We start from the raw sequence: 12,625 nt of genomic DNA, 5'->3' as shown, positions 1-12,625 counted from the left end.
ATGTTTCGGTGCCTGAGGTAGAGAGTCCTGGAGATGTTGGTTGGACTGGTCGAGATGATGTGGGCTCCAAGACGAAAAGAGGAAGGAAAGCTTAAGAGAACCGAGATGAGATGGTGTGGACATGTGTTGAGAATGGATGGTGGGAAGGGAGCGAGGAGGGCTTGGGCGAAACTTGTTAGGTAGGGGAAGATCGAGAGGGTGACAGATAACTATGGTTGTAACATAGCTAGTAATAATGATAATATAAGATTTTTTTTCATATACTTCATAAGGTGAAGGATGATATGGAGAGAAGAGGTTTGGTGAAAGAGGATGCCTCTGATAAAAGGCATAAAACTACTAGTGCTATTGGGTCCTATTACTGGCCAGATAGTACCACTGGATTCCTCTCAGTTTTGGATAATTTTCCTCTGCCTACAAATACAACGAATAGTCTAGCCTATTCTTTACACATTCTCCTCTGTCCTCATACACCTGACAACACTAAAATAACCAAAAACTTTTATCTCAAGGGATTAAATACTGCACTGCAATTTAGTGGCTACTTGCCTCTTGGAAAGGGTAAAAGAGACTCTTTAGCTATGGTAAGCAGCTCTTCCAGGAGAAGGACACGCCAAAATGAATCCACTGTTCTCTTAGTCTTGGGTAGTGCCATAACCTCTGTACTGTGGTCTTCCACTGTCTTGGGTTAGAGTTCTCAGGCGTGAGGGTTCACTCGGGCACACTATTCTGTTACCTTATTTCCTTTCCTCAATGAGCTATTTAGTATGTTGGAGTATTTGGGATTATAGCATTCTGTTTTTCCAACTAGGGTTGTAACTTTGCTAGTAATAATGATTAAAGAGGGTATATATGACAACCGATAACTTAACGTACAGATAACGGTGGGAGACTAATAATGAAAGAACTGGTAACTGCTTGGAATTTTTATTTCTATTATATCAAACTTGTTACATTTTAAGTCAATTATCTACATCAAATAAAATTCACAGCCACAATATAACTACCTTGCCTTCATTTGCGACGGCATCGGATGCATTTTTCGACTGCAGTACTTTTAGCTGTGGGAGAAAGAGCAGCTGCCATTTTGAAAAACAACGGAAAACTAGAAATGTTTGGAGGTCTGGCAAAGAAACTTGTTAAATGCTGAGTCCGCAAAGAAACTTGTTAAATGCTGAGTCAGCAAAGAAACTTGTTAAATGCTGAGTCAGCAAAGAAACTTGTTAAATGCTGAGTCAGCAAAGAAACTTGTTAAATGTCAGCAAAGAAACTTGTTAAATGCTGAGTCAGCAAAGAAACTTGTTAAATGCTGAGTCAGCTGATCCAAATAATAATAACGAAATTACATATCCTGCGATGCACGGCAATTACGGCCAAATAAACGCCGTCGGAGCGGTCGACGTCCGGTTCCTTGCGACGCGTTAACATCATTGAGCAAGATTTTCTCGGACCGAACGACGACTTTGAAACGGCAAAGAAAACAAGAGCTGAAAATGATTCCACATCTCTGTACAGTATATTACAAAAGAAAAGGGACGTAAAAGTATTAAATAAAATATCTACACATCTTCCGAAGCCAAACTCGGGACCCCGAGCTGCTTCCCGAACGATCGTCCGACCAAAAACTCAAAAATAGAAATCAAAACCCTGACGCAAAGTGACATAGCCAAGGGGTTATCTGCTTCCGTGTATTTGAAGACTAAGCCTAATTGCACTTCTAGGATCTATGGTCACCAAGGCCATCTTGTTCGTCCCTGCTTCCTTCCTCGTGGAGGAGGATAAGGCATCGTACGTTCACAGCGACCGAGCCTTAGAAGTCGCTGAATATGGCCAGCTCGCCCTCGGAGACGCCCTCGGAGGATCTCCAGTTGTTTTCGGGGTAATCGTCGAAGTTCCTCGTGTCTCCGTCGTAGCTCACCTTCGGGACGAGTGGCGGCTGAAAAGAAAGATTAATAATAAAATAAAATAGAGTTGGAACATTCATTAATGATATACAATAGGCAGCTGAAGAAGAAAGGGATATCAATCAATAATATGTTGGAAAATTCATAATATAATACAGTACTTTTCAAATATTTTATGTTGTATAATTCAACAATTCATATTATTCAGGCTTCAAATAATCACTGATATTTTTTTCTTTTAGAAATCTACTTGTTGATTAATGCTGTTGTGCCAAAATTATTTCACACAGAATTTCTTGTGCTTAATTCCTAACAGTATTTCATCATTTATCCCTTAATTCATTGCTCATAGTTTAGAGAAATTATAAGGCCTCTATTCTTAGGTTATTGAGAATCAATGAACATTATTTTCTTAGACGTTTAAGTCTTGTATTATGTTTATAAAGAGAAGAAGGAGCCACAAGTAATTCCACACACAAAGAAAGTTACTGGTTACTTAGTGTTTTGTAGTATGTCCCCATAGACAACACTACTGGACCATGTGGTTGGGTGGAACGGACGTAAACATTCTTATTATAGATGTCCAATCCATTTGATTTATGGGGGGAAATTTCGTTTATATTGGTCTGAAATACGATATTGTGAAGATATCACACGAATACGCCAGTGTTATGATGCAAGCCTGAGGGAATTCTTACCTTCAGTTTTCTTTGGAAGACGTCCTCCCAATCGGTGTTCTTGAAAAATCTGTGTTTTTTGACATCTTCGGCACCATTCTGTCGAGCAAGAGAATCGTGTGGTATTAGCCAATGAGAAACAAGATAGGATTGGAAATGATAATTACTGGTTGTGTTTACTTTTATCCTGACCAATCACAGGCAAAATATGATATCCAGTGATATCAGCTGTTGATATTTACTTTTTTCAGGACCAATCACAATCAAAATATGAACTCCAGTGATATCAACTGTTGATATTGACTTTTCTGCTGACCAATCACAAGCAAAATATGAACTCCTGTGATATCAGCTGTTGATATTTACTTTTTTCTTGACCAATCACAATCAAAATATGAACTCCTGTGATATCAGCTGTTGATATTTACTTTTTAACTGATCTGACCTTATCCTATTTAGCTTCCATTTAATCTTCTATTCTCTACAAACATTTTATTATGAAACAGACCATGAGGAGGAAAAGGAATTTTGAAGTTTGAGTACCAAAGAGGTGAAAAAAACTCCCAAATAACAATCTTTATGACTCACTTTCAAATGATATCCAAGTTCTTTAATAATACATCACACAAAAGTTCATTGAGTTCTTTCCCATTGCATTACAAAAAAACAATGGACTTAGTTCTGTTTTGACGTAGACTGAAACACCGTGGAAATTAGATTCTAGTTTTGAATAAGTTAGAGAAAAGCTCAGTAAGTCTCCTCATACGCGTATTGGAATTCTACTCTTGACACGTACGATACGTGAATACACACTAGAGTTTCCTCACATCATCCAATACAGTAACCCATTATTTAAGACTTATTCTGTATCATCTTGATAAACATATTAACTACCCATAGACTCAACTATATCAGTCTGACAAACTCAACCGATTAAATCAAATTCAGCATATTACAGTTTGGTGCAGTCACTAGTTTTACACTCTTAAACAATCGAGACGTCGGAGAAATATCGTAAGGTGGATCAATGCATCGTACGTAGATAGAACTCGGAGACTAGGATGAGCAATGAGTGCTTGGCTCGGACTTTAACTTAATGACTCTGCCTTCAACTTAATGACTCTGCCTTTAACTTAATGACTCTGCCTTTCACTTAATGACTCTGCCTTTAACTTAATGGCTCTGCCTTTAACTCAACGACTCTGCCTTTAACTTAATGACTCTGCCTTTAACTTAATGACTCTGCCTTTAACTTAATGACTCTACCTTTAACTTAATGGCTCTACCTTTAACTTAATGACTCTGCCTTTAACTCAACGACTCTGCTTGTTTTGGCCCTCAAAATAAGACATAGAACTTCTCCCGTACCTGTTTGATACTTGTGACGAACTTTTCCTAACCTCTCATCCAGGGACCTCCAGTTGATCTATTATCTCTAACTCGGACTTCCTTAATACCTTTCCTCTCAGGCTATCAGTACCTTTCTTCTTTCTTCTTCCTCTCCATTACCCCCCTCTACCTATCCTCTCTACCCTGCCTATCATCTGGGAGAAGATGAAGGATCTCTTCAACTCTCCCGATTATGGCTCCTTTATCTCGGTATGCCTTCGCAGACGTCGCGGCTAATAGTGTTGGTATGTCAGCTTCTTGAAGCTCTCACCACAGGTGGAATTCCAGTATTATCTTAACTCGGTTCTTCTCTCAAAAGCTGCATCGTCAAAACTACCTAATGAGAATTCCCTTCACTAGCACACTTTAAGCAAAGTAAGTAGCAATAATGATATTGTACGTACCACCTTCCAACCCACTGTATTCTTTTCCTTGCAATCGAGTTGCAATTGTCTTAGTGCAAGGGATGTTTCTAGTGATGACACCTTGGGCTGCCGTTCATTGGCTTATGAGAACTTCTTCCCAACCGTTCAAAATTAATAAGAAAAATATCATAGATAAACAACCTGGAAATTCAATTAATTTGACCAAATACAAATGAGAGGATTTAACCTAACCCCCCTCACACAACCCACGATGTCTCCATCTACGAAAGCGAGCGTCCTCTCTGAAACGAGACGCGTCGTGGATCCGTACATAGACGGGCGAGTTACCTTCATGTTCCCGAGCCGCTTTGTGCGGTCCTGCGTCAGCAGCTTCTTGATGAGATCCTTCGCGGTCGCGTCAAGGTGTCTCGGCCACTCGACGCGTCCGCCCAGAATTTTTTCGTAGATGCCGAAGGGGTTTTTGTCGAAGAACGGAGGGTAGCCGGCCAGCATCTCGTATATTAGGATGCCTGGAAATAGGACGCAGGTTTAGATAAATGTTCCGCCTTTTCTGTAATAGGATGATTACGTTATTTCATGTCTGAATAAAGATGATAAAATAGATACAGAAGTCAAAATTAACTATATGAAATTAGAAAATCAAATTTACTAATATTTTGAATCTCTAAGACGACAGGGAAAATATGGATATCCATGGGATGGTTTCTAGATACTTCGCTAGGGGCGCTCGGTGGCACACCTGGCTATCTAATCGGCAATTGGCGCGAGTTTTTCTAATTTTTCTGTCGTGACGTCAGGGACGTAAGCTATATACATACCAGGGAAGTCTTGTGTTTAAAAATGCCAGAGTTCTCTTACTTAGTTAAGTAAACCTCATGTTATTGTATGCTTACAAACAATGGATATAGTTGACACTTAATTGTTCCGACAATATATACAAACCGTGAGACTTTTGTATATCTAGTGGATACTTATGCTTGTTAATACAATATATGCTAACCTTGAGGCCCCTTTTCTACCGTCTAGTGTGACTCTTCCCTGCAGGGGGCAGGAAGCACTAACATTGTCTATGATTAGTGGTAATGACGGATAACGGTAACGTCATTTGTCTTGATGGTCCGGGTGACCATAGAAAAAATTGTCCCAAGGTTAAGGCACCTATGAAAATCCACAGATACAGTACTTTCTAGTAATTCTCTGGTAAACTTCCATCAGGACGACATGGCTTGAGCCCAAAGAAACGGATTTTGAGCGAAGCGAAAAATGACAAATTCGGAGATAATTTGTATTTTTCCTAACTATACAAACCTTAGCTATTTAATATGGGTTATTACTTTCGGCGTAGCTGAAATGACGAGCCATTAGAATTTTAACGAGGGTTTACTACCACACCGCTAGTTAGCGGGGGGTAGGGAGGGGTAGCTTGTTACCCCTCCCCCCCTCACACACCTGTGCTGAGCTCACGTTGCTTAGAGGTAGGACTTCACGGGGGACAGGGCTGGCGGGCAAGTTTGATTAAATAGCTAAGGTTTGTATGGTTAGGAAAAATACAAATTACCTACGAATTTGTCATTTGTTCCGTAACTGACATACAAACCACGCTATTTAATATGGGTGACTTAACCCTTAGGTAGGGTGGTAAGTCCCAGCCATTACTGGCTTTTGGCTTTTTGCCCGGGGACTCAGTATCTGACTGTGTCGGCACTCAACGATAAGGAGTCCCTGCACCTCACTAGCACCTTGCTCTGTGCAAGGGCTGCGGCCTACGTAAGCTGTGTGTGAAGGTTTGAAGTGTGACTCGTCCTAGGAAGTTGACCTGTAGCCTCTTAGAAGGAAACTTTAGGCTAGGACTCCCAATACCACCTCGTCAGGTTATGGGGATGTGACAGTATTATCTTAATACTCTGAACACAAAGAAGCATGGTTTACCTGCAGTGGTTTGAGGTCAGCTGTGCAGAGAACCCAGGATGCTGCTTTTCCCAAGAGAGGGGAGGATGAAGAAAAGAATAAGAGCCAGACATACCTTTTCATTCATGCAGACTAAAACCGGGTAACAATGCCCTCAACCTTCTGCTACTTGCCCACTAAAGAGCCTGAGGTTTAGACCAGCTGTTGTGAAGCCACCACAGGGCCGATAGAGAATGTATCGAGGCTCCTGTGGGTCACGTCCTGCAGGTAGTGGGCTGTGAAGGTCGTTTGACGCTTCCAGACCCCAGCTTGAAGGACCTGCGTCACTGAGAAATTTCTCTTGAAGGCCAGGGACGTAGCTATGACATCATGTGCTCTAGGGCGACGTGACAGAGGAGCGTCAGGATTCAGGGACAGATGGATCACCCTACGAATCCATGCCCAGATGGTGTTCTTGGTGACCCTCCTCTTAATCCTCCCAGTGCTAACAATGCTTGCACCTGGGGACGGACTGTAGCCGTTCTTCTGAGATATAACCTCAGACTCCTTACTGGGCACAGTAGGAGAAGGTCTGGGACATCTGTTATAGAACGGAGACCTGAATCCGGAAGGAGTCGAACCAAGCGCCCGGCCCCCCTGATTTGAGTCTTAGCACCAAACCCAGGGACGAGTTTAAACGTTACCTTCCCACCATACCCTTGCATGGGCGATGTCATATGAGACCATGAAGTTCACCGACTCGCTTGGCCGAAGCCAAAGCTAGTAAGAACACCGTCTCCCAAGTTAGGTGGCGTACTGAAGCTTGGCGTAATGGTTCATAGTGAGGTCTCTTAAGAGACCTGAGAACCCAAACCACGTTCCATGGAGGAGGTCTCACATCCGACTGAGGGCAGGTAAGTTCATAAGCTCGTATGAGTAGGGAAAGTTCCAGCGAGGAAGAAAAGGTCATTCCTTTGAGCCTAAGGCTAGACTTAAGGCCGAGCGATAGCCTTTCACCGCCGAGACAGAAAGGCGCCTTTTCTTCCCGAAAATACACGAGGAACTCCGCTATTGCTGGAATAGTGGCATCTAGTGGAGAGATACCCCTTCCAAGATACCAACCACCGAAGACTTTCCACTTTGCCTGGTAGACAGATGCGGATGACTTTCGCAAATGTCCAGACATCCTAATCGCAACTTGTTGCGAAAATCCTCTCTCAGCGAGGAGATGCTGGATAGTCTCCAGGCGTGAAGTCGTAGCGAAGCTACGGCTTTGTGGAAGATGTTGGCATGTGGTTGTCTGAGTAGCTCGTGTCGCGGAGAGAGTTCTCTCGGAAGTTCCGTTACGAGTTGCAGAAGGTCCGGAAACCATTCCGCGTGATGCCATAGCGGAGCTATGAGGGTCATTGAAAGATTGACTGATATTCTGGTCTTGTTGAGCACCCTCCTCATCAGACAGAACGGGGGAAAGGCGTACACGTCAATGTTGTCCCATCGTTGTTGGGATCAGGGACTGGGGAGCAGTACAGCGGAACCTTGAAGTTCAACGCTGTCGCAAACAGATCCACAGTCGGGGAAACCCCACAAAGTCAGGACTTTGCTGGCTACTAGATGATCCAAAGACCACTCGGTACTCACTATCTGAGACGCTCTGCTCAGACTGTCGGCGAGCACATTCCTCTTGCCTGGAATGAAACGTGCCGATAGTGGAATCGAGTGGACTTCGGTCCATCTCAGTATCACTACTGTGAGATGGGATAGCTGCTTCGAAAACGTACCTCCTTGCTTGTTGATGTAAGCCACTACTGTGGTGTTGTCGCTCATCACCACCACAGTGACCTGCAAGCTATTGTTGGAACTGCTGAAGGGCCAACAAACCATCCTTCATCTCTAGATGATTTATATGGAGGCACTTTTCTGATTCTGACCACAGGCCTGAGGTCCTGTGGTACAGAACGTGCCCCCCCCCCTTCTTTGAGGCGTCCGAAAACAGCATTAAATTCGGGGGAAGGACAAGAAGATCCACTCCTCTTCATAGGTTCTCGTCTGTCACCCACCACTGGCGGTCCGTCCATTCCGCAGGACCCATAGGGATCATGACGTCCGGGGAATCGCAACCTTGATTCCACCCGGAACTTGAGCCGCCACTGGAGAGATCTCATCCTGAGGCGATCGTTGGGAATTAGACGAGCCAAGGATGAAAGGTGACCAAGGAGACGTATCCACGATTGGGTTGGAAGCTCTTCTCGTCTGAGGAAATGGTTTACGACCCCCCTCAGCCTTGCTATCCTGTCGTCTGATGGGAAGGCTTTGTGGGGATTGGTGTCTATAATCATGCCTAGGTAAACCAGTCTTTGAGTGGGTAGCAGAGAGGACTTCTCAAGATTTACCATGATCCCCAGATCCTGGTAAAGTCCTAGAAGTTTGTCTCAGTGTCGAAGAAGGGATGACTCCGAGTCTGCTAGGATCAGCCAGTCATCCAGTTAACGGAGGAGATGGATGCCGATCCTGTGTGCCCACGATGATATTAGGGTGAAACACAGCACCTTGAACTGGTACCCCTTGTTGTCTATGCTGAATCCTAAGTACTTCCTTGAAGACGGATGGACTGGGATCTGGAAGTATGCGTCCTTCAGATACAGTATACACATGAAGTCTTGCGGTTCACTGCAAGTCTGACCGTGTTTGCGGTCTCTATGCTGAACGGAGTTTGCTTTAATCTAGGCCTCTGCCCTAAGGGCCCGCCCCCTTGCTGATCCCATGGCAAAAGAGCTAAATGACACCGGATTCGTCCTCAGGGGAGGTAGAGATGTTGTGAACGGGACGCGATATCCCTGACTGATTACGGAAATCGTCCAGGAATCGGCCCCGAGTTGCTGCCACCTGTCTGCGCAACCTTGTAGGCATCCCCCCACTGGCGGACATGCAGGGGGACTGCCAATCCTAGCGTTTGCGGCCTCAGCTGCTCCCTCTAGGATTCTTCCCTCCCCTGGAGGACTTCTTGCCTTTCTTGTCCTTGACCGGAAAGGGCTTAGACACCACTGTCTTCGCTGCCGTTGTCGATTTCATGGTCTTGGTGGGACGTGGCTGCTGGGGTGCTGGAGGTTTATAGGGCTTGAATGTCACAGCCCTATGTAGGAGGGAGTCTTACTGACTTCCTCCACCTCTCAGCAGCCTGCTCCACGTCCTTAGGCTCAAACAAGTTTGTTCCCATAACGGAAGAATGTCTGAGCCTGTAGATTTCGGTGCTAGGGGCCTCCCGGTATTGTCTTGGAGTCCTTCGACTCCCTCCTGGGAGGGATGCAGGACTCCAATGACGACGGAGGCAGTCTCTTCTCCACCCTTATTCGAGAAGACTTTACCGCGCGAGGTGGGGTTTCCCTCAATGGTGTGATGGGGGAACGTCTCACCTCACGTGACTCTCCTGAGGACGGGAAATCCTCGTCCGAAGGGGAGGGAGAAAAGTCTGAGGGGGGAGGGTGCCTGCCTCGAAGACTTACGAGGAGACAGCTTCATCCTCGGAGAAGTTACCGCGTCCGAAACTCCTCTTTTCCTCTCCAGGGCAGTAAATGCAGCCAAGGATTTGTGGCCCAACTCAGAGAGAACAGGCTTGAAAGCCTGTGCTACCGCTCTGATTAGAGCCCCAAAGCAGGGCTGCCGGCTGCGCTGTCAGACACTCCCTCTGGAGGGGGAGTCACCTGTAAGAAGAAAGAAGATAAGGAAGAAATGTCCCTGGACCTTTCTGGAACCTTCCCCCCTACCGGCAAGCGCGCTGTTCTGCTCTTGCGGGGGGGGGGGGGGGGGGAATGCGGTGATGGCACCCTTACCACGCATTGTCCTGCAGCCTCGTGCGTGGGAGGGTATTGGCGATTGCGCTTGCGCGATGGAGAATACCCAGGGCTCGCGCGCAGGAAACTGCTGGAGCGCTCGCGCGGGCGAGACTTCATAGTGCGCAGGAATCAGATTGTGTGCAGGATCAGAATGAAGAGCCCATGTGGGCGAAAATAAAAGATCGTCGGCGCGTACTCGTGTACCAGAATGTTGGCACGCGCGTGCGTGGCTATCGGCGCGCGCGTACGAGTTTGTTGGCGCACGCGCGTAAGACCATTGGCGCGCGTGCGCGGAAGACTATCGGCGCGCGAGGGAGACCATCGATACCCGCACGCGGAAAAGATCGTCGGCGCTTGCGCGCGTAAGAAGATCAGCGAGCGCGCGCGCGAAGGTAGCGGTAAGTAGATTGTCGGCACTTGCGTGCGTATGAAGATCGGTGATCGCGCACGCACGCTAGTAGGTTGATGGGTCAGCTGGCAGGACGATCAGGAACTGAGATGTGCCCTTTGGAAGGGCCAGCATCCGCTGATGGGACCGTAAAAGGTCCGTGTTAGAGTCCAGGACCGAAGTCCAAAGGACCCCGTTGCAGCACAAGGTAGAAGTCACTGGAAATTCTGCTTGATCCTCCGAGGCGGAGTCTCTATGAGAGACCTCTCCCGCGAACGAGAGAGGTGCCCTTCGTAGAAGAGACTTGGGGACACTCGTGATGACGCCCCTTAAAGCCGTTGGATCAGCAAGCTGACCTTATCAGTAGCGATCCTCCGAAGAGGAGTCTCTATGAGTGAGTGGTCTCTCTCGCGAACAAGAGGGGTGACACTTCCTAGAAGAGACATGAAGACACTCGTGGTGATGCCCCTTAGGGCTGGTGGATCAGCAAGCTGACCTTAGCAGTAGCGATTCTCCGAAGAGAAGTCTTTATGAGTGGCCTCTCTCGCGAACGAGAGAGGTGAACACTTCGTAGAAGAGACTTGCCAAGACTGTGCTCCACCCCTAAAGGAAGAGAAACTCAGCAAGGAGGGAGAAAAGTCTGGCCGCAGGGCAGCAACAGTAGTCGAAGGCGATGAATTTATTAAGGTATGGGAAGTTCTCCATCTGAAGGGAGAAAACCTCACACCTGGGGAGGAAACCTCCCTCGAAAGGGAAGTTGTCCAACCCCTGGAGGTGAACCTCCATTAGCGGTCTACGATGATCTGAAGTGCCGGCATGTTGTCACGGGAGTACTGTACTTCTAAGAGAAGGGATAACGCCCATGACGACGTCCTCTGAGGGACGGCAGCGACAGCAGAATCCCCAGGCATGAACGGGACAGCTCTGCTTTGTTGGCACTCTTTAGTCGAACGAAGAAAAACTGCATAGTTAACTGGGAAAATAAAATTAAATAATTATTTTAACAGAAATTCCGTAGGGGAGGAACTCCAAAGAGGAACCCCGAGGGAAAAACATAAAATAAGAATTAAGTATGCGCCCACCTGATGACATCCACGGGCGAAGGGGGGGGGGAGTAACTGTAATAAAAACAGAATTATAATTATCTAAATCATCTAAGAATATAATAGTGAGAACCTCTGAACCCCCGAAGGGAAGTGTTCCCCACGGAAAAAGCTGAAAAGTTAAAATACAATTAGATTTCACTAAAAATAATTGAGACAAACAAACGGAATAGCAACCTAACCCGCAACGGGAAAGGAGCTACCGTAATAGTACGTAGTAGTAGTAAAGGTGAACGACCTCGAGTAGAGAGAGACCGTAGTCAATCTAAAAAAAGGCCATATTCCCTTCGCTGAGAATACGTTTCCCGTTGGAAAAGAGGAAAAGCGAAGATAATAGATGAATGAAGAGGGTCCAGGCGATGACGATTCCCCTGCGGTGGCCGAGTTAACGGATATGCCGACAGGAAGACCGATGGATCAGTGAGGGAGAGGTCGTTCCCCACGAAGTGGAACTGTGGTGGCCTTGCTATGCAAGTGTCGTTGTCGATATCACACACAAAGCACAAACACTGAAAAGAAAACTTACAACATTTCTATACACATATATATACATAAACATTAAGAATGTTTATATATATATTTACAAGTATAAGAAAAAGTAGGTAAAAAGACAAAAATTAATGGCAGTCCAAAACAGGCGAGGAGAGAGAGGAAACAACCGTTCTTGCTCCGAGCCAAAAGTAAAGTGAGCTCAAGCACAGGTGTGTGTGAGGGGTGGGGGTGGGGGGGTGGGGGGGGGGTTTAGCAAGCTACCCTCCCCTATCCCCGCTAACTAGCGGTGTGGTTAGTAAACCCTCGTTAAATTTTAATGGCTCGTCATTTCAGCTACGCTGAAAGTAATACCCCTATTAAATAGCGTGATTTGTATTCCAGTTACGGAACAAAGACTTTTTAGTCCATCCGCGAAGACTCCATTTGCTTTTTGGTAGAGCAATTTACCGTGTTACTGTTTAATACAGCTGCGAGAAGCCTATTACAAGTATTCGCTATTTTGAGAGAGAGAGAGAGAGAGAGAGAGAGAGAGAGAGAGAGAGAGAGAGAGAGAGAGAGAGAGAGAGATC

At 45.9% G+C, this 12,625-nt stretch overlaps 2 long non-coding RNA genes across 2 annotated transcripts in view; one reads left to right on the top strand and one right to left on the bottom strand.

Annotated features, from left to right (window-relative positions):
- LOC137633935 (uncharacterized) overlaps positions 1 to 12,625 on the top strand; it is a 478,141-nt gene that overhangs the window by 305,080 nt on the left and 160,436 nt on the right. The gene's annotated exons all lie outside the window — the stretch shown is intronic.
- LOC137633555 (uncharacterized) lies at positions 912 to 4,888 on the bottom strand. The gene is made up of 3 exons (XR_011042271.1): positions 4,684 to 4,888; positions 2,603 to 2,680; positions 912 to 1,936 (listed from the first exon to the last, which is right to left on the bottom strand). It is a non-coding gene; the product is annotated as an uncharacterized lncRNA (long non-coding RNA).

The sequence above is a fragment of the Palaemon carinicauda genome, chromosome 43, assembly GCF_036898095.1.
Source record: "Palaemon carinicauda isolate YSFRI2023 chromosome 43, ASM3689809v2, whole genome shotgun sequence".
Classification (NCBI taxonomy): Eukaryota; Metazoa; Arthropoda; class Malacostraca; order Decapoda; family Palaemonidae; genus Palaemon; species Palaemon carinicauda.
This window is presented reverse-complemented; position numbering and strand designations above follow the sequence as displayed.